Source organism: Equus przewalskii, chromosome 1 (assembly GCF_037783145.1).
Source record: "Equus przewalskii isolate Varuska chromosome 1, EquPr2, whole genome shotgun sequence".
NCBI lineage: Eukaryota > Metazoa > Chordata > Mammalia > Perissodactyla > Equidae > Equus > Equus przewalskii.
Genome location: NC_091831.1, coordinates 165,444,045 through 165,465,856, shown reverse-complemented (window position 1 = coordinate 165,465,856; position 21,812 = coordinate 165,444,045). Strand labels below are relative to the sequence as shown.

The 21,812-nt window shown below is 34.6% G+C and overlaps 1 long non-coding RNA gene across 1 annotated transcript in view; it reads left to right on the top strand.

The window, feature by feature from the left end:
* The window catches only part of LOC139084681 (uncharacterized), a 172,151-nt gene that overhangs the window by 119,415 nt on the left and 30,924 nt on the right, over window positions 1-21,812 (top strand). The window contains exon 2 of the long non-coding RNA XR_011542250.1: window positions 18,869-18,934. This is a non-coding gene — a long non-coding RNA (uncharacterized lncRNA). The remainder of the gene's footprint in view (window positions 1-18,868; window positions 18,935-21,812) is intronic.

Below are 21,812 nucleotides of genomic sequence, written 5' to 3'. Positions count from 1 at the left end.
AAGATAAAGACTTCAATACAAATTCAGGAGACTTACCATGGGAAAAAGAAGAAACAGGAAACAGAAGAGGAAATCATAGATAATAAAATATAATTTCTCTGTGAAAAACTCCATTAAAAACTGAGTTTATAGATCAAAGTGGCTCATCAAGATCCAGGAAACATTGATAGATAAATATTTATGCCTCAGCATTTTCTGGTGTAATTCCAGTGTGTGTGTGTATGTGTATATATTATATGTACATGTATGTCTCCCTATATATTTTGCCAGTGCAGATTTCCTACAAAGGAAAAATAAGCAGATAGTATCAGACTTCTTATCTGCAAATCTGGCAACTAGAAAACAGTTTGGAGCAATCATAGACTATTAAGAGAAAGCTATACATACTCCACATGTCATTCACTTGTCAGAATAAAAGGTATTAACAGACATGAAATGTTCCAGAGAGTACACCAGTTGCTTCATCTAAGAAAATTCTTGATAAAGAATTCTAAACAAACTACACATGAATTACATCAGAGACCTTGAGGTAGAGAAGAAGAAAATGAGATAAAACATTGAAGGATGATATGGTTGTATCTCAAATATATGAGTATACTCTCTTAAGTCAGGATACTAGAGAGGAAATAAACATATTTCAAGAAAAATTCTAATAATAATAATTAAATATGCTAAACTGTCTCATAATGACAGGGAACAATAATATACTTCAAATGTCTCATTTGCAAAGCACTAAGAGAAAAGTGGGAATGAGAACATATTCTAAAAGGCTTACCTTATTTGAGGGGAAAGCAAAAAGAGCAAACAGATTAAAACACCTTTGTGGGGGAAATAATTGGTATCTTCTTACTATGCAATAGTAGAGAAATATGTATTTTATAATGAACATCATGTAGTTCTCCTGATTAACAAGGGGGAAATTCAAGGGAACAGCAACTTGATTCAATCAGTGAAGAATAACGGAATAAAAGGGAAAAAATCCTTTAAAAAGTGATAAACACAGAGTAAGATGAAATAAAGAAATTCTTTTAAACTAAATAAGAGAAGGCTGAAAGCTCCAATTGAAATATGGAACTTAATGGGTTGTCTAAAAACAACTCAGCTATAAGCAACAGAATTAAAACAAAGAGATACAGAAAGATTGAAAATGAAAATGTGGACAAAGAGGTACCAGTTAAATGAAAACAAAAAAAGCAGCAGCAGTGATATTAATATCAGATAAGATTACATTGAAAGATAAATGATAAAAAGATATATAAACCTTTTTCATTAGCAGTAAACATAGTCATCCATTTATTCAACAACTATTTACTGAGCATCACTTTGTGCTAGGTAATGTCCTTGACACTGGAGGTACATCTGCAGGAAAGATCAAACAAACAAAAATCCCTGTCCCTATGGAGTTTATATAATAATGAGTATCACGTGAAAGTGTATTAAAGGACAAATAGAAATTTATTTGGTTTGACAACAAAACAATCTGGGGGAAGGTAGACCTGGCATTGTTTTAGCGATTCATGATAAAAATCATGTGACTATCTCAGTAGATAAAGAAAAAGCATGTGACAAAATTAAACATCTTTCATGATATAAACTCTCAATAAATTACAACTAGGAGAAATTACCTCAACATCATAAAGGCCATATCTGACAAGCCCATAGCAAACATCATACTCAATGGTGAAAACATGAAGCCTTTTCTCTAAGATCAGGAACAAGATTAAGGTGCCCACTCTCATGGCTTCTATTCTACACAGTACTAGAAATCCTAGACAAAGCAATTAGACAAGAAAAAGACATAAAAGGCATGCCAATTAGAAAAAAAATTTAAATGTCTATTTTCAGCCGACATAATCTTATATATAGTAAACCCTAAAGACTCCACAAAAAGAAAAAATTGGAACTAATAAATGAATTTAGTAAAATTGCAGGACACAAAATCAGTATTCAAAACTCTGTTGCATTCCTATGCACAAATTATAAGCTATTAGAGAAATTAAGAAAACAATCCCATTAACAATTGCATCAAAAAAATAAAATACCTAGAAATAAATTTAACCAAGGAAGTAAAAAATCTGTGCACTAAAAACTACATGACTTTGATGAAAGAAATTAAAGACAGACAAATGGAAAGATATCCTACGTTCATATTGGAAGAAATAACATTATAAAAATGTCCATACTATCCAAAGCCATCAAAAGATTCAATGCAATCTCTCTCAAAATTCCAATGTCTTTTTTCACAGAAATAAAAAAAAAATCCTAAAATTTGTATGGAACTATAAAAGACCCTGAATAGTTAAAGCAATCTTGAGAAAAAAAAAGGACAAAGCTGGAGGTACCACACTTCCCGATATAGTCTGTACTACAAAGTTGTAGTAATCAAAACAGTATGGTATTGCCATAAAAACAGACAGGTAGACCAATGGAAGAGACTAGCCCAGAAATAAACTCATGCTTATACAATTAGCTAATTTTTGACAATGGTGCCAAGAATGCTCAATGGAGAAAGGGCAGTCTCTTCAATAAATGGTGTTGGAAAAACTGGATAACCACATGCAAAAGAAAGAAATTGGACACCTAAATATTCACAAAATGGATTAATGATGTAAACCATAAATTAAATCATAGATTAAAAATATAAACCGTAAATCTCCTAGAAAAAAGGCTCCTTGACATTGGTCTTGGCAATGTTTTTTTGGATTTTTTGTATACACCAAAAGCACAGGCAACAAAAGCAAAAATAAATGATTGGGACTATTTCAAACTAAAAAGCTTCTGGATAGCAACAGAAACAATTAACTAGATGAAAACATTTCTATGGAACAGGAGAAAATATTGGCAGTCATATTTCTGATAAGGGATTAATATCCAAAATATATAAAGGAACTCAAACAACTCAATAGCAAAGAAAAAAATAACCAAATTAAAAAATGAGCAGAGAACCTGGATAGACACTTTTCCAAAGAAGACATATAAATGGCCAACAGGTATTTGAAAATGTTCTCAACATCACTAATCAACAGGGAAATGCAAATCAAAACCACAATGAGATATCACCTCACACATGTTAGGATGGCCATTATCAAAAAGACAAGAGATAACAAATGTTGCCAAGGATGTGGAGAAAAGGGTATCCTTCTATAGTGTTAGTGGGACTATAAATTGATACAGCTATTATAGGGAACAATATGGAGGTTTCTGAAAAATTAAAAATAGAACTATAATATGATCCAGGATTCCTACTTGTGGACATCCAAAGGAAATAAAAATCAGTACCTCCAAGAGATATCTGCAGTACCATGTCATTGCAATATTATTCACAATAACCAAGACATGAAAACAACCTAAGTGTCTATTGACGGATAAACAGATAAAGAAAATGTGCTATACATATATATTATATATGTGTGAATACATATATATATATATATGTATGTATAATGGAATATTACTCAGTCATAAAAAGGAAGGCAATCCTGTGATTTGAACCAGAATAGAACTGTGGTTTCCAGGGGCTACAAGGTGGGGAAAGTGGGGAGATGCTGTTCAGTGAGTACTAACTTTCAGTTATAAAATGAGTAAGTTCTGGGAATCTAATATACAGTATGGTGGTTATAGTTAATACTACTGTATTGTATGCTTGAAAATGGCTAAGAAAGTAAATCTTAAGTGTTCTCACCACACAAACACAAATGTGTTAATTATGTGAGGTGATGGATGTGTTAATTAACTTGATTATGGTAATCATTTCACAATGTATATATATATTAAATCATCACATTGTACCCCTTTAAAAAAATCACATTGTGGGGCTGGCCCCCTGGTCAAGTGGTTAAATTCACACGCTTTGCTTTGGTGGCCCAGAATTTTGCTCATTCAGATCCTGGTTGCAGACTTGGCCCTGCTCATCAAGCCATGCTGAGGCGGCTTCCCACATAGCACAACCAGAGGTGCACACAACTAGAATATACAACTATGTACTTGGGGGCTTAGAGGAGAAGAAGAAGAAGAAAAACAGAAGATTGGCAACAGATGTTAGCTCAGGTGCCAATCTTTAAAAAGAAAATCACATCGGACAACCTAAATATACACAATTTTTATTTATACATCATTCCTCGATAAAGCTCGAAAAAATAAATAACGAGTATCTTTCTTGTTACTTATTTATGGAAACATTTACAAAAATGCCATAAGGAAGATTTTTATCATTTTTAAAGTAGAGATTTTATAGCCCCATTCTTTGAACACAACCAAATATAATTAGAAATGCATAAAAAAAGATAAACACAGAAATCTTTATTAATTGGAAATTAGAAGCAACCTCTTACATAACACTCAGATCAAAGCAAAAATAAAATAATTAGCACATCTCTAGAAAGCAATGAAACAAGGAAAATTTCATCCCAAAATTTGTAAAACAAAGAAAAGCCTGTACTCAATGATAATGTTTAGTTTAAATGCCTTCATTATTAAAAAAGGGGAGGTCTCAACATAAAGGAAACTGATATTTGTCTTAAATTAGAATTAAAACAAACAAACAAAAAACAGCTAAGAAGGATAATTTAACAAATTTTGAATAAACAAAATAGCAACAGTAAAAGTGGTAGACGGAAGTATCATGTATAAGAGATTAGCTGGAAATGAGAAAATGGGGGACTGCAGATATTTTAGAAATCAAAGAAAAAAGAAGAGTCTGAGAAGGATCAGTCATAGAAATAAGAGCAAAAATTAGAGAGCCAAAGAAAGAAAAGGGAGAATGTGAAGACAAGAGAAAGTCAAGGGTATAGTTTCATGGTGAAGATGGATAAGAGAGGTTACCACTATTTTTCAAAGGAAATTACAGCCTATTAGAAGAACTCTATATCATAGAATTTATAGTAATTTATGAAATATATTTATATGAACAGTTACTTTATGATGGATTAGAAATACATTTTTAAATAAAAGTATTAACAATTTTCCAACTTAGAAAAGTTAGTAGGTAACCTTAGATCCTTCTCCTTCTCCAATATATATTTGCTTCATGTATTGGCAAGAATTAGGGTGATAGTTGTAGTGCCTTGGCTTTTGGACAGAGAATATTATATTCGAATAACTCATTGAAAAACTATTATGATCATAATGATAATGCAATTATATGAAACGTGTACACTGCATGGAAATAGTATTCCCTTATCAGTTCACGTTTTGTGAAAACTTTTTAGTGTTTCAGGATAATCAGCACGTTCCTGACTCCACTATAAGTAGAGTAGTCAAGGGAGGAAGTGAAATTATCATTAAACAGTCACTGACCAAAATCTATTAGCCCACCTACAACATTAATTAAATAGCTGGCCTTGTGTGGTGAGCAGCCCTTGATATGTACCTACAATGTCAGAAGAGTGAGATATAGTGAAACGATATGAACTTTGGTGTCCAACTAAACTCCAGTAAAATGCTGGCTTAGCCCCTGATAAATTGAACTTGAACAATATGTATAATTTATAATCTTATTTTCCTTATCTGTAAAAGAAATATAATGACCATATCATAGAGCAACTGTGAAGATTTAATTGATCTCTGTTGTCTCTAACACACAGTAGGTGACTAATAAATGGTAATGGCCTTTTTTCCCTCTGGTGTATTGGGTAGTGTAAGATGTTGTCATTGATATAGATTTGGGTTTTCACAGGGAAGGAATTTTACAATGTGGAGTAATGACAATGTTCCCCTTTTTCTATATAAGTATAAACCTCCATTTGAACATATTGTAAACATTAATAAAACATACAGTATCTGCATTTATGTGGAGCCATCAAGGGGAAAGCCAATTTGGTTCTGTTCTCTTCATTGCCCTCCTCAGTTCTGTTTTCTTTCTGATTTCCTCTACTTGCTTATTTTAATACTGTATTGCCAATAAAAGCCAACTTGTAGCCTTTTTATCTTTGAAAGCCTTGCACAAGATTGCGTGGAACCCCTGCCTGCCCTAACTTGGTTCCATGCCAGTGTTACCTTAGTATTGACTGTGTTGTGATTTCTCCTGCTGGCCTTACCAGAGAAGATTCATTTAACTGCATTTATTAGACACCTGCTAATTAAGTAATCTATGGGAAAGGATCCTGCCTGGTATTTTGTCCTCTGGCTTGGTTGAGTTTCTCTGGTGCTTTCTTTAAACAGACATTCGCCCACTCTTTTTTGTCTCTTAAGAGTTGTGTGGGGACTCTGCATAAAAGAAATTCTATATAAAAGAAAACTTGACATGTTAACTGAACTCCATAACTTCTGTTAGTCTTTCTAATCTCATTTTACAGGGAGGGCTTACTTTCTAATTCACGTGAACCTTTTAAATAATATTGTAAAGAGAACTGAACAAAACTGTTTTAAGTTACAAATTTGTGGAGTTTTCCAGAAAGTTGAAGTCTTAGTTCATTTCTGTAGGAGTTCACGGTCACTCATGAAGATGCCAGGGAGGGAAGAGTAATTCTTTGCCAGCAGCACTGTGATATTAACAGATAACTGTTGCAAGGATCAAATATAAGCATCTTACAAATTTTGTCATTGTATTGATATTTTCGCAATGGTCCTATAATAGGGGCTATCAACTGCATAGCCCACTTGGTAAGCTCAGGTCTGTGATACTCACCAGGCATTATTCAGTGGCAAGTCAGGATGTTGGGTGAAGTGTTGATGAAAACCCACAGTAATAAAAATCTCACAGATGTGAAGTCAATTACAGTATCAAGTGAAGTTTGTTATGAAGAGATACTTGTTATTAAAGTATCCACGACTCAACAAGGCTGACCTTCTCAAACGCTAGGATGTCACAAGGCATGAGATTTTTAAAAAATCCAATAACAAGTTTCCCCACTGTGGTTTCAATTGCCTTTTCAGATCTCCCACAGTGTTCTGTTTTAGTGTGAGATAATGCAGACGGTTCTGGTCCTCAGAGGGTCAAAGTGGCTTGTATTTTAGCTAGAGTAATCATAGAAAGGATTTCTATGTCAATCAAATTATCCAGATATATTTTTACTTAAATCTTTCCTCCATTGGGCTTGCATAGACAAAGTTTTGAACTGCAGAAATTGAAAACTTTTTTATTTCTGTATTTTTCCTAATAAAATTCCTCATACATGCTAAGGGCTCAAAAAATAGTTGTGCCATTCTATTGAGGAAGTTTACAAGAAGACTCAGATCATTTGACACTTCATAGTATTGCATAAAAATAAGCATATGTATACCTTAAAATGGATATGTTCAGTTATTTCTCCTGTTTGAAAAGATCTGGCTTTGAAAACAGAGAGAAGTGGTGCGATGTCACCCAGAACACCATGACCTTTACCCACCAGTGTCATTTACATGCTCCTCTTCAGTGCCACCCTAACAAACCAGTGCATATCTTCATTATAACCTTGTTATACTTTGTAATAATTTTCAGTTTACTGTTGTGAGTCTCAACTATATTCTAACAATTTGGAACAGGGGAAATATTTTGTTTTCTTATATTTTCAGAGTTACATGCCGAACATACTGTAGTCACTTCATAAATTTTTGTTGAAAAACAAAATAGTATTAAACAAGAAAAATATTTATTAAATGATGTTGAATGAGTCCAGGACAAAACTTATATTTTAAGCTATGAAACTCCATGTCTATTTAATTTGCTGAATAAAATTGTCTATTATAAAAAAAAAAAATTGAGATTTTTAAAATGTGCTAAATGGAAGTTGAAGAAATGATGACAAATCTGAAGGATTTTTAACTTGGCATCTTAGCTCTTAAAATTTGGAATACCACTTGTCTTGGTGAGTCCAGGCTGTGCTAGTTATAGCCTATGATACCATAGACTGAGTGGCTTAAGCAATAAACATTTATTTCCCACGTTTAGAAGGCTAGAAAGTCCAAGATCAGGGGGCCTGCAGATTAGGTGTCTGATGAGAGCCCTCTTGTTTGGTTTACAGAAGCCATCTTCTGGTTGGTATCCCACAGGGTAGAGAGAGAGAGATCTCTAGTCTCTTTCTCTTCTTTCAAGGACACTAATCCTATCATGAGGGCTCCATCCTTGTGACCTCCTCTAAAGTTAATTACTTCCCAAAGGCCTCACCTCCAAACATTATTACACTGGGGACTAGAGTTTCAACATATAAACCGTAGGGCGATACAACATTCAGTCCACAACAACACTTGATTAGAGTGAGATACTTCTGGCTTTGTGTGTATATATGTATGTGTGTGTATGTGTGCGTGTGTGTGTGTATATTTTCCTGTGTTACTCTTTCTTCTTAGTAAGTTATAAATCCTGGAGTAGACCTCCCAGTAGATTGCCTACATGAAGCAGTGAGTGTGAAGTCATAGGATAATGGGACTCAATTCTCTTCCTCTTATAAATGCAAATACCTTATTCAATTCTGTCAGGGCAGTGGATTCCAGAAGGCACTAACTAAGCCTGATAAAATTCCACCTGCAATTGTTTAATATCACAGAACAATGCTTTTCTCTTGCCTATAGGTTCATTGTTGTTGCTGTTTACTTCCCTGTGCTCATTCTCCAATTTTTCTAAAATGACATATTCTACGTGTATAATCATAACAAATTGAAGGCAATAAATTTAGGAATACAGAACCATCAGTAATTGTCTTGAGTTACACAGTGACTGTTGTCTATATGACTTGAATACAAAAATAAAAAAATTAATTTTTAACCTCCTGTGATTTTTTGAGTCTGAGCTCCCTGTTTCTGTTCAGAAGTTAAGAACATATTCTTGCCATTTTGGAGTATGCACAGACTGATCCAGAGATATTTTACTAATTGCATGTTTAGGAGATTAAAAAACACTTCTGATTTACCAGCAACTTCAGTATTTGTCAATCTTGTTGGGGTATTTTGACCCAAAGCAAAAGAAAAGAAAAATTTTCTAAGTCTTTTGTGAGAATCCCAAAGATTAAATTTTAAATGGACAGAACTGTGTAGTAAATAGAAGAAAATTTCACAATTAAAGAAATCTTTTTAGAGCTTGAGAAAGAAAAGAAAACATTAGAATGCAACCTTGCAAATACCTCCTCACCTAGGAAAACTAATGACTCGTGCCAGATGAGGAATAAAGAATTTCAACTTCATTTACTACTGTGGTTTACTTCCTAAAGGGATGGCAGCCTGGTTTAACATGTAGTCAGTTACGAATGCAACATAAATAAACAAAACTCAAATTCTCCCAGATGAGACATTCAGATAAGGATGCAGGTGGAGAGCATGAGGAGATATACAGAGCTGAGTGGTACCTAACTCAAAGTGATAGTTTTGCAGAGAAAAAAATCCCCTTCACATACAAAAGAAACAAGCATTAAGAAAGAAAATAGGAGGTATCTATATTTTTTCTGTCTCTACAGATGATTAATAGAAAACTCTTCTATATGTTTTTAGGAATTGGAAAATAAGATGTATAAAAGTTATTAAATGTGAAACAAAGTGGATATTGGAGACTTTTGTATATCTATTTAATCTCTATACACCTTCAACTTAAAATGTTGAACAGCTATGTGGCTGGCATATTGAAATTAATATCATCATTTGTAAACTTGGAAGGAGTTTCTGGTCAAGTATTTTAAAATGCCTAAAATTGCTTTTTAAAAAATGTTAAGATAATCATGATGATAAGAATGAATTACTTTTGCAATTTAATAATACATTAATTGGTAGTGAATAATAAGGAATTAGGTAGTAAAAAACTCATCTCTTTCTATTACTATTTTTAAAGGGCAAAAAAGTTGTAGACACCTAAATGAGGAACAGAGTTTAATTATTTATAATATAGTCTAGACACTTTACGGACTGCAATATACCAAAATCACAGCACTTTTGTTAGCTGTGATCCTCAAAAATTGGGATTGAATGGAAAGGCAACCCTGAGACTCATGCTGTTAGTTGTTAAGTTCAATTGCACTGAGACCAGCACAGCTTTTGGTTGGGAGAGACTTTGGAAAATAAGCTGTTTGTCTCCAGACATTGCCAGGCCACGGTGAAACAGGGCAGGCTCACAGATGCCTTTGCAGTAGCCCCTGGCTGTTGTAAAACAGAAAGTCCCTGGTTCAAAGGTTGTTTCATCCTGAAACTAAGATGCTTTCATTTTATTCTAGCTGAGAGAAGCTGAGTGTTCTTTCCCATAAAGGTGGACGTTAAACTCATTTAGGAAGATAGTGAAATCAATCTGGGAGAGAAGAATTTGACAGGTATAATTTTGGCTGATAGTTTGAGGTAGTAAGCTAGAATAAGCAGGAGTCGAAGGAAATAAAAACCATTCCCAGATCTATTTCTCTAACTTACCAGCCAAAGGTATTCTTCCATATAGTTCTCAATCCACAGAAATGAAAAGAAAGGGAGAGAAAGAAAATTGCATAAATTTGAGTTCGGTTTTCTTTGTACTTCTGCAGAAAATTTAATTTATGTAGCATCTTTTTGCCGTTATCTTGCATATTTTTTTAACTAAAAGAAACCCGATGAGAAGGTGTGCTTTTGTTAACACTCTAAATTCAGCTTGTGAAATAATTTTAATGTTTAAAAACATTCTTGAATTTTGACGTACAAAGCTTGTTAGTGTAGTTGGTCAAAAGAGAGGACCCTGCAAAATTTCTTCAAATTCTATGCCCAAGGTAGAGAAAGGAAGCCTATCTATTCTGTAGCACTGTTCCCATCACTCTTTGCTGATTTGCATGCTGCAAAAGCCTGTATCACAGACTTCCATATTTGGTGAATCACAAAGCCTCTGTCCTCATCAATCTTATTTTCATCAGTGGTTAAGACAATATGAAAATAAGTCAAATTCTAGGTCTCCAATTTGGAACTAGCCATGCAGCACACTGCCACAAGGTGGGAGTAAAAGGTTTGATTGGTTTAAGAATCAGCCTTTGCTTTTTTTTTTCCCCCTCCAGCTCAGTGTGAACAAAGACATTAAACAGGCTTACTTTAAACTTGAATGAAATAACACCGGTTATTTATACCTTGTTGCTAATATGCATACCTTGAGAACTGGAATGTCTTTTTACTAAAATTTGAGGATCAAATATAATAAATACAGGTATAGACAGTGATTTAATAGCGATTTCTTTATTTCCTTTCTTTCTTGCCAACTTTAGTGCCTTTCCAAACTATATTTTAAGGACCAAAAGTAAACCATTTGAACATAAGCGCTACTAAAACATTCCCCGTTTTATATAGATGATAATGAATATTACTAATTCTCTGTACTAATGAATATTTTGAAGATAGTCTCCCTTCATAAATTTTTCCTATCATTTCCTATCTGCACAGTAATGAAGGCAGCCGTGTAAATGGTAACAATAAATTAAACAGTCCAAGAAAAATATATAATGATCTTGACCTTTCTGAGGAGTTGAATGATTAAAATGAGTTTTTAAATATTGCTTATTCTAGAATAAATACAATGCGGGGCCACTGCAGACAGTTCTATTGCTTTTGCTTGCTTTGTGTTTGAATAGATGTACTAGTTATGCTTTGTGTGGTGTGTGCTTATTAAATTCACTTTGAAATATTGGATTCAAACTTGGCAATATAATGTGTTTACACTGGGGTTGTAAATACAGGTAAACACACACACACACTTTGAGATAGAATACCCGACACTTAGGCTAGCAAGATGAGACATCTCAAGGCAGTTGAGACTCACCAAGGTGACAGCAACACACTCAAGGGATCCTGAGAGGTGCTAAATGGAAAGGGCGCCATATCCCTCGAAAAAAAAAAATGAAAGCTGAGAAAAGGCATAAATTGCCTTGCCAATTTCAATTCTTTGCCTCCCGCTGCATATGAATCAAGAGTGGGCTAAAGGATGGCACTCTTATCACTACTACTGATGTTAGATTTTCTGGAAAGATTTACCCAAACAGGTCTTTTTATCCTACTTAGTTCTGAATCTGAATACACAGCAAACCTAAGGCCACATTACTTACATAACTTTTTTCAATTTTTCCTCCAATGATAACAATGACAAAAAAGACCAAAAAATGCTTAAGTTCATGGAATTGATGCTTTGCTGGATGGAAGTTCAAATAAAATAATACAAAGGTCTCAAGCATAAATTTCACTGTCTAAAGTCAAAAATAATATTACATTTGTATACCAAAAAATTTTTCCTGACTGGGTAGATATTTTTAAGGTTTAAGACACATGGAGAAAAATCTATTCACCTAATGAAATACACCTAGCATACAGTAGGTAATTTTGGATGTCGCACTATAAAAATCCACTTGAGTCTCTCGTAGTTAATGTTGCACAAATCACTGAGTATTGTGCTCATGATCTGGCAGATATAGTCTATTCCAGAGTCACTGTTTTCTCTCCTAAACATGTAATTTGGAGAATTGACTTATAGGAAAAAACAATTGGCTTAAAAATTTTACTGAGTGGCTGAGATTGAGTCTGGGTAACTCAGGAAGGATCAAGAGCTTCAAGTGTTAACCGCTGCTTAAAAAGGAACATTGCACATAATCTGACCAGTGGATTCTCCCTAAATCTGACATATTCTTTGGTATCTACCTACCATGTTTATTGACTCTAAGATGTCATTAATGGTAAGATGTACCATTATTTTTTATGTTCATTAAGAAAGAAAAATCTTATTTATTAAAATATGAGAGATCATTAATTATAAGATGTATGTGCATTTCATATATGAAAATGTAGAAAGAAAGAGAGAAACAAAGAAAGAAAGGCCTTAGAAACCATGACGTCAAGTCACTGATAGAGCCTGAAATAGAATCAGACTTGCTGGATTGTTCTAAAGTCTCCCACATTTTGGCTGAAACACCTCATTGCAGGAACTAGAATGGTCTTTCCTGAAGCCTGTGTGAAATGATGGGGGATAGACTGCACAGTGAGATTCATTTCATTCAAACTCAAAAGTTTACCACTGTATCTTAAAAATTAAAATTTAAGAAAGTGGTATAATGAAATGTCCCAGTGTTTAAACTTTCCATACAGGAATCTCATTTTACGTAACTAAATCAAAACTCAATTATAAAGCAGAGTTTTAATGTATGTGAAAAAACGTAATGGTCTTGGAATCAGGGAATCTTGAATCTACAATTAGCCATGAAGGGGTACTACTTTTCATATTTTGGTTTGTACTAAATCGTCTCTTCTAGTTCTACTTTTTACATCAGTGCATGATCTGTTTAAGCTGTATCATTATTTTTTTTCATGTCAACATGTCAATTAACATTTGTTGTCTACATTTTTAAAATTTCAATTATTTATTAATCAAGTAACATTTTACTTCCTGAACAATAGTTAGGAAAACGAAGCAAAAACATTTAGCTCTTAAATTCCATGTCCTGAGATAAAATTGCATTATACATCCCAGAGAAAACTTGTACTAGATTAGCTGTCATTTAATTGGTTTAACAAACTGCAGATGGTTTACTTTTATGAAAAACCCCTTAACAAAATACCTAAAATACCAGATCACTTGTACCCAGCTAGGTATAGCTAAGTGAAAAGTCAAAATTTGAGGAACCCAGGGAGATGAATTAATTTGAAAATTGGACTTTCCTAATGTGGTTAAAAAAAAAAAAAAGGAACACAATCTTTGCCTCAAAATGTCAGAGGAAAAATAACCACCATTTTATATCATTGATAGTAGTGTTTTGATTTATTACTTGAAGTAAAAGATATTCTTCATAGTTAAATAAATTCCTATAAAAATATTAGGCTATTTTCCCCAGTATCATAATTGATTCATCCACCAGAGGTTGCAATAGGGCTTTTTGCAGATGAAAGACGATGGGAAATAGCAGGACTGTGCAGAATATGAGAAAGCTAGACATCTGTATACTGCTATGTATCCACCTATACATCTTTGTAGGTAGAACAGATCAATTAATAAGTAAAAGTGACAACTCCCTTAGACATTAGATTTGGCTTAATCTAATTGAATGAAACATGAATTAGCAAGACACAATCACCTTATACTTATTTTGAGTTCTGTTTCAGATATCATTCTTTTTTTACAGCCAAGCGTGACTTTCTAAAATTCATTTAGATTTTTAACCACTCTTTTGAATTACCAGAGAGCTAATTTTTATGTGAACCACATTTTGTCTCACCAGTAATTTCTGGCCCCTGTGGTCTGAATGTGTGAGAAACATTATTTTTTGCAGCATGAGGAAAGAAGAGTATTTCCAGGATACCCTGGGAAGACACTTTTAAAAGAGATTCTTTTTTATTTCTTTTCATGCAAAGTATTTGTGAATAAGTACACATGCATTTGCTGAAAAGAAAATAAAACATTTGGTCCCAGCCCGTATTCTCAAGTCATTTCCTTATTGTGAATTATCATACAGATTGAGTTGTTGGTATCAAAGCATATTTGAATTTTTTTGATAAAAAGCTCACATCCAATTCAATAGGAGATAGGAGATACATTTTGTGCTTAATAGCATTTCTCTTTAAAAGTGCAACTGTAATGAGCAATGGGATGAAAAAAGACAAAAAAAAACCCAACTATCAAATATTACAACAACCAGACACAAATTAATCAGAAATACTGCCATGGACAAAGAAATGTAAGCCCGGAAGCATTAAGTTTCTATGCGTACACAGTAGCACTTTTGGATAGCTCCCAAAGGCATAGGGCTTACTACTTCCAAAAAGTACCCACTATTAAGGTGACTTAGGTCTCGTCCCTTGAGCCTCCTTAAAGAAACAACAACTGTTCAGTTGCAGTGTAACAGATGTTAAAAAGAATCATTAGCAATCTAAATGTTTTTCTGAGCAGATGTCCCTCTTCTGCGATGGTTAACTTTGGGGGGAGTGAAGTAGGAGGCAGTGAGAATGAGAGAAAGGATGAAAAGATGAAAGGAATCCATATAAAGCCGATCTTCATAAGAGTTACTCATTTAATTATGTCAAAAAGAGGATTGAGGTGGGGTGTTTTTTAATTGCTGCTGCTTGATAAAGAAGGAAGGTAAACAAGCCAAGGGGAGAATTAAAACTCACTTTGCTCCATTGACTTGGCAAGTAGCTTTGGATCAATGAGGGGAAAAGAGACAAGCAGTAGATAAAGAAATTTAATGCTAAAATTGCAGTTATGTACTTTTCAATAAATATCAATTGGAATCAGAGGCTAAAAAAATCATTGAAAAGAATGAAAATGAGGAAAACCAGTCCACCTGTGAGAGGAACCTATGAAAGGAATAAGAGAAGTTATTAGATTAGGTGACTTTGGTCGTAACTTTATTTCCTTAGGGGCAAAGACAGGAAGATTTTTCTCAAGCATTATTTTCCCTTGAAATACCTGAGCTGGGAAGAATTCTCTATGTAGAGAATTTGCAACTTCAGCGTCCTCATCCGAGTCTTTCCTTATTTTGAAATGTGCTTTCTACCCAAAGAAGACAGAATGTAGAAATGTATGTTAATTAATTATTCCCACCTTCAAAGAACCTTTCCTTTAGTGTGTGAGAATAAAGGGGAAAAAATACTGGAAGGGTATAGTCTTTCTTATAGTTCTAGCTTTCAAATGAGTAAGCAAAATAATTAAGGCTATAGTAAGCTCATGGTCATTTATACTATTGGAAACTCAGTGAAAATATAAATTATGCATTTGAGATATTTTATGCACCATGAAATGCATTTAGTAACAGTTTGACTTTGTGTGTACTCAGATCTCCGATTCAATCATTTTAATAAAAGATTTTATGGCAGCAACAGAAATTATTTCCAGAATTAACTAGACATTTTTATACATTTAAAACGTGACTATGGATTGTATTTGTAAAAATTGAAGAACCCAAAAGGCAAATCCCAGTTCTGTAACAGAAATTCACATTTACTAAGTCATATTCTACCATTTCACTTTTTGCTGTCTCAATAATAAAAGGCATGAGGACAGAGGATCATGTTAACACCATATTGGGGGAATAAGTAGTTTTAAACATCGATTTTGAGTGACAGATGACATTTATTCATGCAATCATTCAACAAATACTTATTGGAAACCTACCCTACACCAAGCAGTGTGTTAGAAGCTAAGAATTACAAATATTAAGAAAATGTTGTTACTGCTCATAAGTGGTTCAGAGTCTAATGAATGAGAGGCTCCAACCCTAAGCAAGACAATACCACAAATGAGTCATGCACCTGGGGGTTAGTGAGCTCCGAGATTGCAATGGAGGCCAGATTCCTCCTAGAGCAAGTGAGGAAGGACTCAGAGAGAGAATGAAGTTTCAGTTCTGGTAGTCAACTGAATTTAAAGTTAGCTGAAATGTGGAAAGTTTTTGTAATTCATCATAAATAATATATCAACTTCATTAAAACACATCCACCAAACTCCTCAAAATACAATCTTTTAAAAACAATTGGATCTTGTTTACTTTCAACATTGATGTTTCTAGTAACTCTATCCGCACTGTTTGAGAAGTGCCACCACACAAGAGAAGCAATGGTGGCAAGATAACTCAATTGTTTAAATTACAAAGTCCTCTATGATTTGCAACTTTCTGATTTCTCCAACATTACCATCCTAATTTAGCAAAGAAAATGCAAAAACCACTCAATTACTGATCTAATGTGGAATCTTAATATGGCATGGTTTCTGAAACTGGTATTTTTTTGAAATGTAAATAATTGGAAAAATAATTCAACATTCTTAAAATTAGCGCACTTAATAAGAACTGCCATAATAATAACCATCACAATAATAACAGCAAAAGAAGCAAACACTTAAACAATACTTAGCATGTGCCAGGTATCCTTCTAAATGCTTTATATACATTAATTCATTTGATCCTCACAACAGCCCCATAAGGTAGGTGCAGCTATTATCTCCAGTTTATAGATAGATAAACTGAGGCAGATTGGTTGGTGTTACTTGTCCAAGGCTACGTAACTAATAGCTGGTGGAGTTATATTTAAAAACCCAGCCTGGTTCTAAAGTCTGTGCATTCAACCATTTCACTGTATCTCTGTGCTGACTAAAAGACACAGAAATAAAAGAGGAAAAATCCTCCATTTAAGGTAAATATGGGTGCTAGGAGAAAAATAGAGTGCAAGAGGAAATATTCACCCTATAACATTGTGGAATATCTCTTAACTGTTGTCATTATTTAAAAAATAAATCGAGCAATGGAATATGTAGTAAAGGAAGATTATTTTTAGAGATTTAAGCAAGCTCACTAAGGAAAGAATATAATAAAATGCAAGTTCTTTTAAAGTTAAAAATTTGTGGACAGGTCCTAAACACCGTTTCTATTCTCTAACCACAATTCCTTGAAAAGAAACTTTGGATCTTGAGATGAAAAAAGATCTATTAGGTCATCTTGTCCATCTCACCGCCAGCAGAGAATTGCTCCCGACAGTAAAGAAGTTAACTTATTGACAGCACTCTTTAAGCAGCAATTTACCAGGTGAATCCCTAAAGGCAAGAATGACTTGTCTGGTTTATCTTTGCCTTCTTATCATCAGTATAGTTAGGAGACCCATTCAATCTTCTCTGCTGGATGAGGAAAGGGGACAGGATTCTTGAAAATGTTTCTAAACTGCAGTAGATTAAAAAATGTAGTTTATAGCACTTTAGTTTAATCTAGGATCATTGCTCATCTTGCATATTTAGGCCAGCATGTGCACATGTGTGTGCACATTTACATAAGAAATATTTGACAATAGAATTCTACAATATCAAAATTTATTTTATAAAATAAGTTTAATATTCTATTTAGTGACTGGGAAAATAAAATGTAAAATGAGCTGACAAATATGGGAAAATGAATGGCTAAAACACGTTCTGAACAAAGAAGTCCCATTTTCTAAATTGTGAATTAGTCCTTTAGAATGATAAGAAATTAGAAATGTACTCAGATTCCTTCATTCAGTTTAACTTTGGTGCTGCTATCATCATTCTCTCTATCTATATTTCATGGGATTATTTTAGGCAAAGCAGTTGCAAAGAAGTAGATTTGTTATAGCTGTTCAAATAACACTAGTTTCTTTAATTTCAAGACCCTTTTTTTTTAAAGGTGAAAACAGTACCTCAACTCTGACTGGATGGCCTAATCTCATTGTCACTGCTTAGATATGTTTGGTTTTAACTCCCACTCACTACTCTTCAGAAAGTATGTTAATAAAAGAGCCAGTAGTCTATACATTGGAACAAGAAGCTATACATATGCTATATGAACTGCCGAAAGGGCTTCTTGCTTCAAAATATATTATATTCCTGCCTGTTTTTGAACTAATGCATTATATCCAGATACAGCAATAAATGTGAATATTATACATTGATCCCATATCTTATATATGGCAGACTCCCAGGCTACTGTATAACATTAGCAGAGAATGAAAGAATCTCAGAAATAATAGTAGGGAGATGGGGCAAGAGAAAGGTAATGGGCAAGGGGTTCTTCGGGAAAGGATTCAGATGAGTTTCAGAGGAAGGAACAGGATGATGAGTAGGGAAAAAGGAAGAAATGAGAGTGTTAAGAAGAAAAATAAAGAAAAACTTTTTTGCTTGTATTTTATCTAGTACTTTACATGAATGCCAGGAACTAGAGCCATGAGATTGTGGGCATCAGTCACTGAGGTTATAACCAAGGTTACGTACCTTTTGGTTTTAGCTTTAAAATACTCAAGGACTTTGGATAAGACTACAATGACTTTAACCTGGGAAATCTCCTTCTCTCCCTACCTTCACTTAGCATTTGGTTACTGGAATAGGATTGTCCCTGGCTTCACTTTAATTGCTCTTGCATGACTACATAATAAATTTATAGTCAACAGCACTTAGCAGTTTCATGCACTTACGACAATGTTTCAGAAGTAGGGTAAAGATTGTTATACCATAGAAATACTTGTTTCCCAGTGGTTATTTTTCCATTTCTTGCAGGGGTAACTGCAATAGCATCATCATCTCTCCGTGGTCAAGCAGAAGGATGGAGCAAAGGGATAAGTTGTAAGTCGATTTCTGATGTCAATATTTGCTACCATTCATATTTTGGTAATAATCTAGAAGACGGAAGCAAGGATGATTCCAGTTTCTTGCCTTAGATTAAGCCAGTATCATTAAGTGAGGCGACACATAAAGAAGGAGAAAGAGCACTTAACTTCCTTTTGTATATATATAGTGAGTGTGAAGTTCTTGGAAGATATCTAGAGATAGATTTCTTGTGTATATTTTACTATGGTACTAAAAGAAAAGAGATGATGATACAATCACCAGATGCAGGAAAGAATTGACAATCTGTGAGATATAAAGTAGTTTATAATGAATCACTACTTTGAAAATATTTCAGATCAATTTTTTTTTTTTTGGTTGTTTGCTGGGGAAGATTTGCCCTGAGCTACCATCTGTTGCCAATATTCCTCTTTTTTGTTTAATATGTGCTGCTGCCACAGCATGGCCACTGACAGATGAGCAGTGAGGTTCCATGCCCGAAAACTGAGCCCAAGTTGCCAAAGTGGAGCGCTCTGAACTTTAACCACTAGGCCATGGAGGCTGGCCTCTCAGATAAATTTTTATAGTGTATTAATAAGCATTCAGATTCAAGAGAAGGACATATAGAGGCTATATGTGGCAATTTTAATAACTGGCAGGTTTTCATAATTGTTTTTTAAAGAAGATTACCCATAACTTTTTAAAAGTCACAAATTCAGGGCTGGCTCGGTGGTATAGTGGTTAAGTCCAGTTCACTCTGCTTTGGTGGCCCAGGTTCTCAGGTTTGGATCATGGGCACAGACCTGCACCACTCATCAAGACATGCTGTGGCAGCGACCCACACACAAAATAGAGGAAAGATTGGCACAGATGTTAGCTCAGGGCCAATCTGCCTCACCAACAAAAAAGAAAAGTGACAAATTCAGTGGAATTTTTTCCAACGTTCACTTTTCAAAAAGGGAAAATCATAGTCATGTTACTGATCATGGTTTTGGTGACTAATAGGAGTGGTACACCTTTTTCATTTGGAAGAGTAAGAGGACATGTCACTGCTTTAGTTGGAATCATTGAAAATTCTTATTTGCCAATTCGCTATGTAAAAATACCATGAGTAAATTCTCCATGTGATAAACTGAACCTGGGAAGCGAAAGCAGCACAATGATCAATAATTCTTGGGATTATATTATTTCCTGTATTGCCTGCCATCTATTGGAAAGAGGGCCTCTGGAAGTGCACCAAGGTCAAATCTTAAGTGAGGGCGTAAATCTAAGCCCTGGTGTGTACCCTATAATCTAACGAGGAGAAGATATTTGTTTTTACAATGAGTCCTTTTTGGAGGAGATTGAGTCCAACCTTAGACCTTGCTTCCTAGGTAGGACGTCAGGTGCTGCTGCTGAGATAACAGGGCCAGCGCAGGTGACCTCTCCCAAAACTCTGAAGGAAGAGAAGACTTCTTCTTTAACACTTGCTGTGTGATTGTGGGTCAAAAGAGGCCCTTTTTCAATTGTCTCAGAGATTAAATTCCAGTTCTGAAATTGTCCTATCCCTTTGAATCAGAGAGTCAGCTTACCCTTGATTGCTAAAAATGAAAATCGTAGTCTTTACCAGATTGAATAGTATGGCTATATCTGGTTCATCTTGGACAATATTTTGCTGATGTCATTGTATAGTGGTCATTGGTCCTCTCTCTGTCCCGTGTATGGCTCCATTAGTAAGATTTCTGTAAAATGCAGCATTGTTCACATTGATCCATTAAACCATATATCTGCATAACGTCTACTAGTTAAAGCATGGAAAGGTGGTGAAGTCCTAACTAGTCAGCCATCCTCTTGAATTAGACATAAACTTGCAACAGACAACCAGTATGGATTGTGTCCAGGGTCCCCTAATCAACGTTAGGGGGCCAACACCCCCCTCCACACTTGGATTAATGGATTTCTTAGCATTATTGAAAACTAGTTCATGGCATAGAGTAGAAAGCTGTGCCCAGTAGTGTATGTGCTTAACAAGTGTTTGAGCAGAATAAAAGATGGGCATTTTTAACCAGTGCTTCACCTTTAACAGCATATTATCACTAAAAAAAGAAAATGACATTTTGCATATTCACAGTTAGGCATTAGATTTGTATTTTAAGTTGCCAATAAAATCAAAGTTAGTACGTGATAATTCAGTGTTTTTGATCTTGTGGTCCTTTTCGTTCTTCAAATAATTTTATTTTTTGCTTGAGAAAGATTAGCCCTAAGCTAGTATCTGTGCCAATCTTCCTCTACTCTGTATGTGGGTCACTGCCACAGCATGGCTGACAAGTGGTGTAGTCCACACCTGGGATCTAAACACATGAACCCTGGCCACCAAAGTGGAGCATGCTGAACTGAACCACTGTACCACCGGACCAGCCTCCAAATAATTTTTTTTTAATCTAAACTTTTGTACACCCTAACAGGAGTAGCTAACATTAAATGTCAGCACACCATTTCCGCTATAGCATAACTTGTATATACTAAGCAATATCTCAGGAGATGCCTGTCTGTATCTATTTCCTTTTAAAGAGAAAGAAAAATACCTTTTATTTTTAAAGATTTTATTTTTCCTTTTTCTCTCCAAAGCCCCCCAGGACATAGTTGTATATATATTTTAGTTGTGGGTCCTTCTAGTTGTGGTATGTAGGACGCTGCCTCAACATGGCCTGATGAGCGGTGCCATGCCCTCGCCCAGGATCCAAACCCGTGAAACCCCAGGCCACCAAAGCAGAGCACACGAACTTAACCATTTGGCCATGGGCCGGCCCTGAAAAATACCTTTTAAAATTTTTTTATTCATTGTTCTTTTGAGAGATGCAAAAATGTCACTTGAACTCTGAGTAGAAGAAAGAGCACTTGATGAGGAATCAGGAAA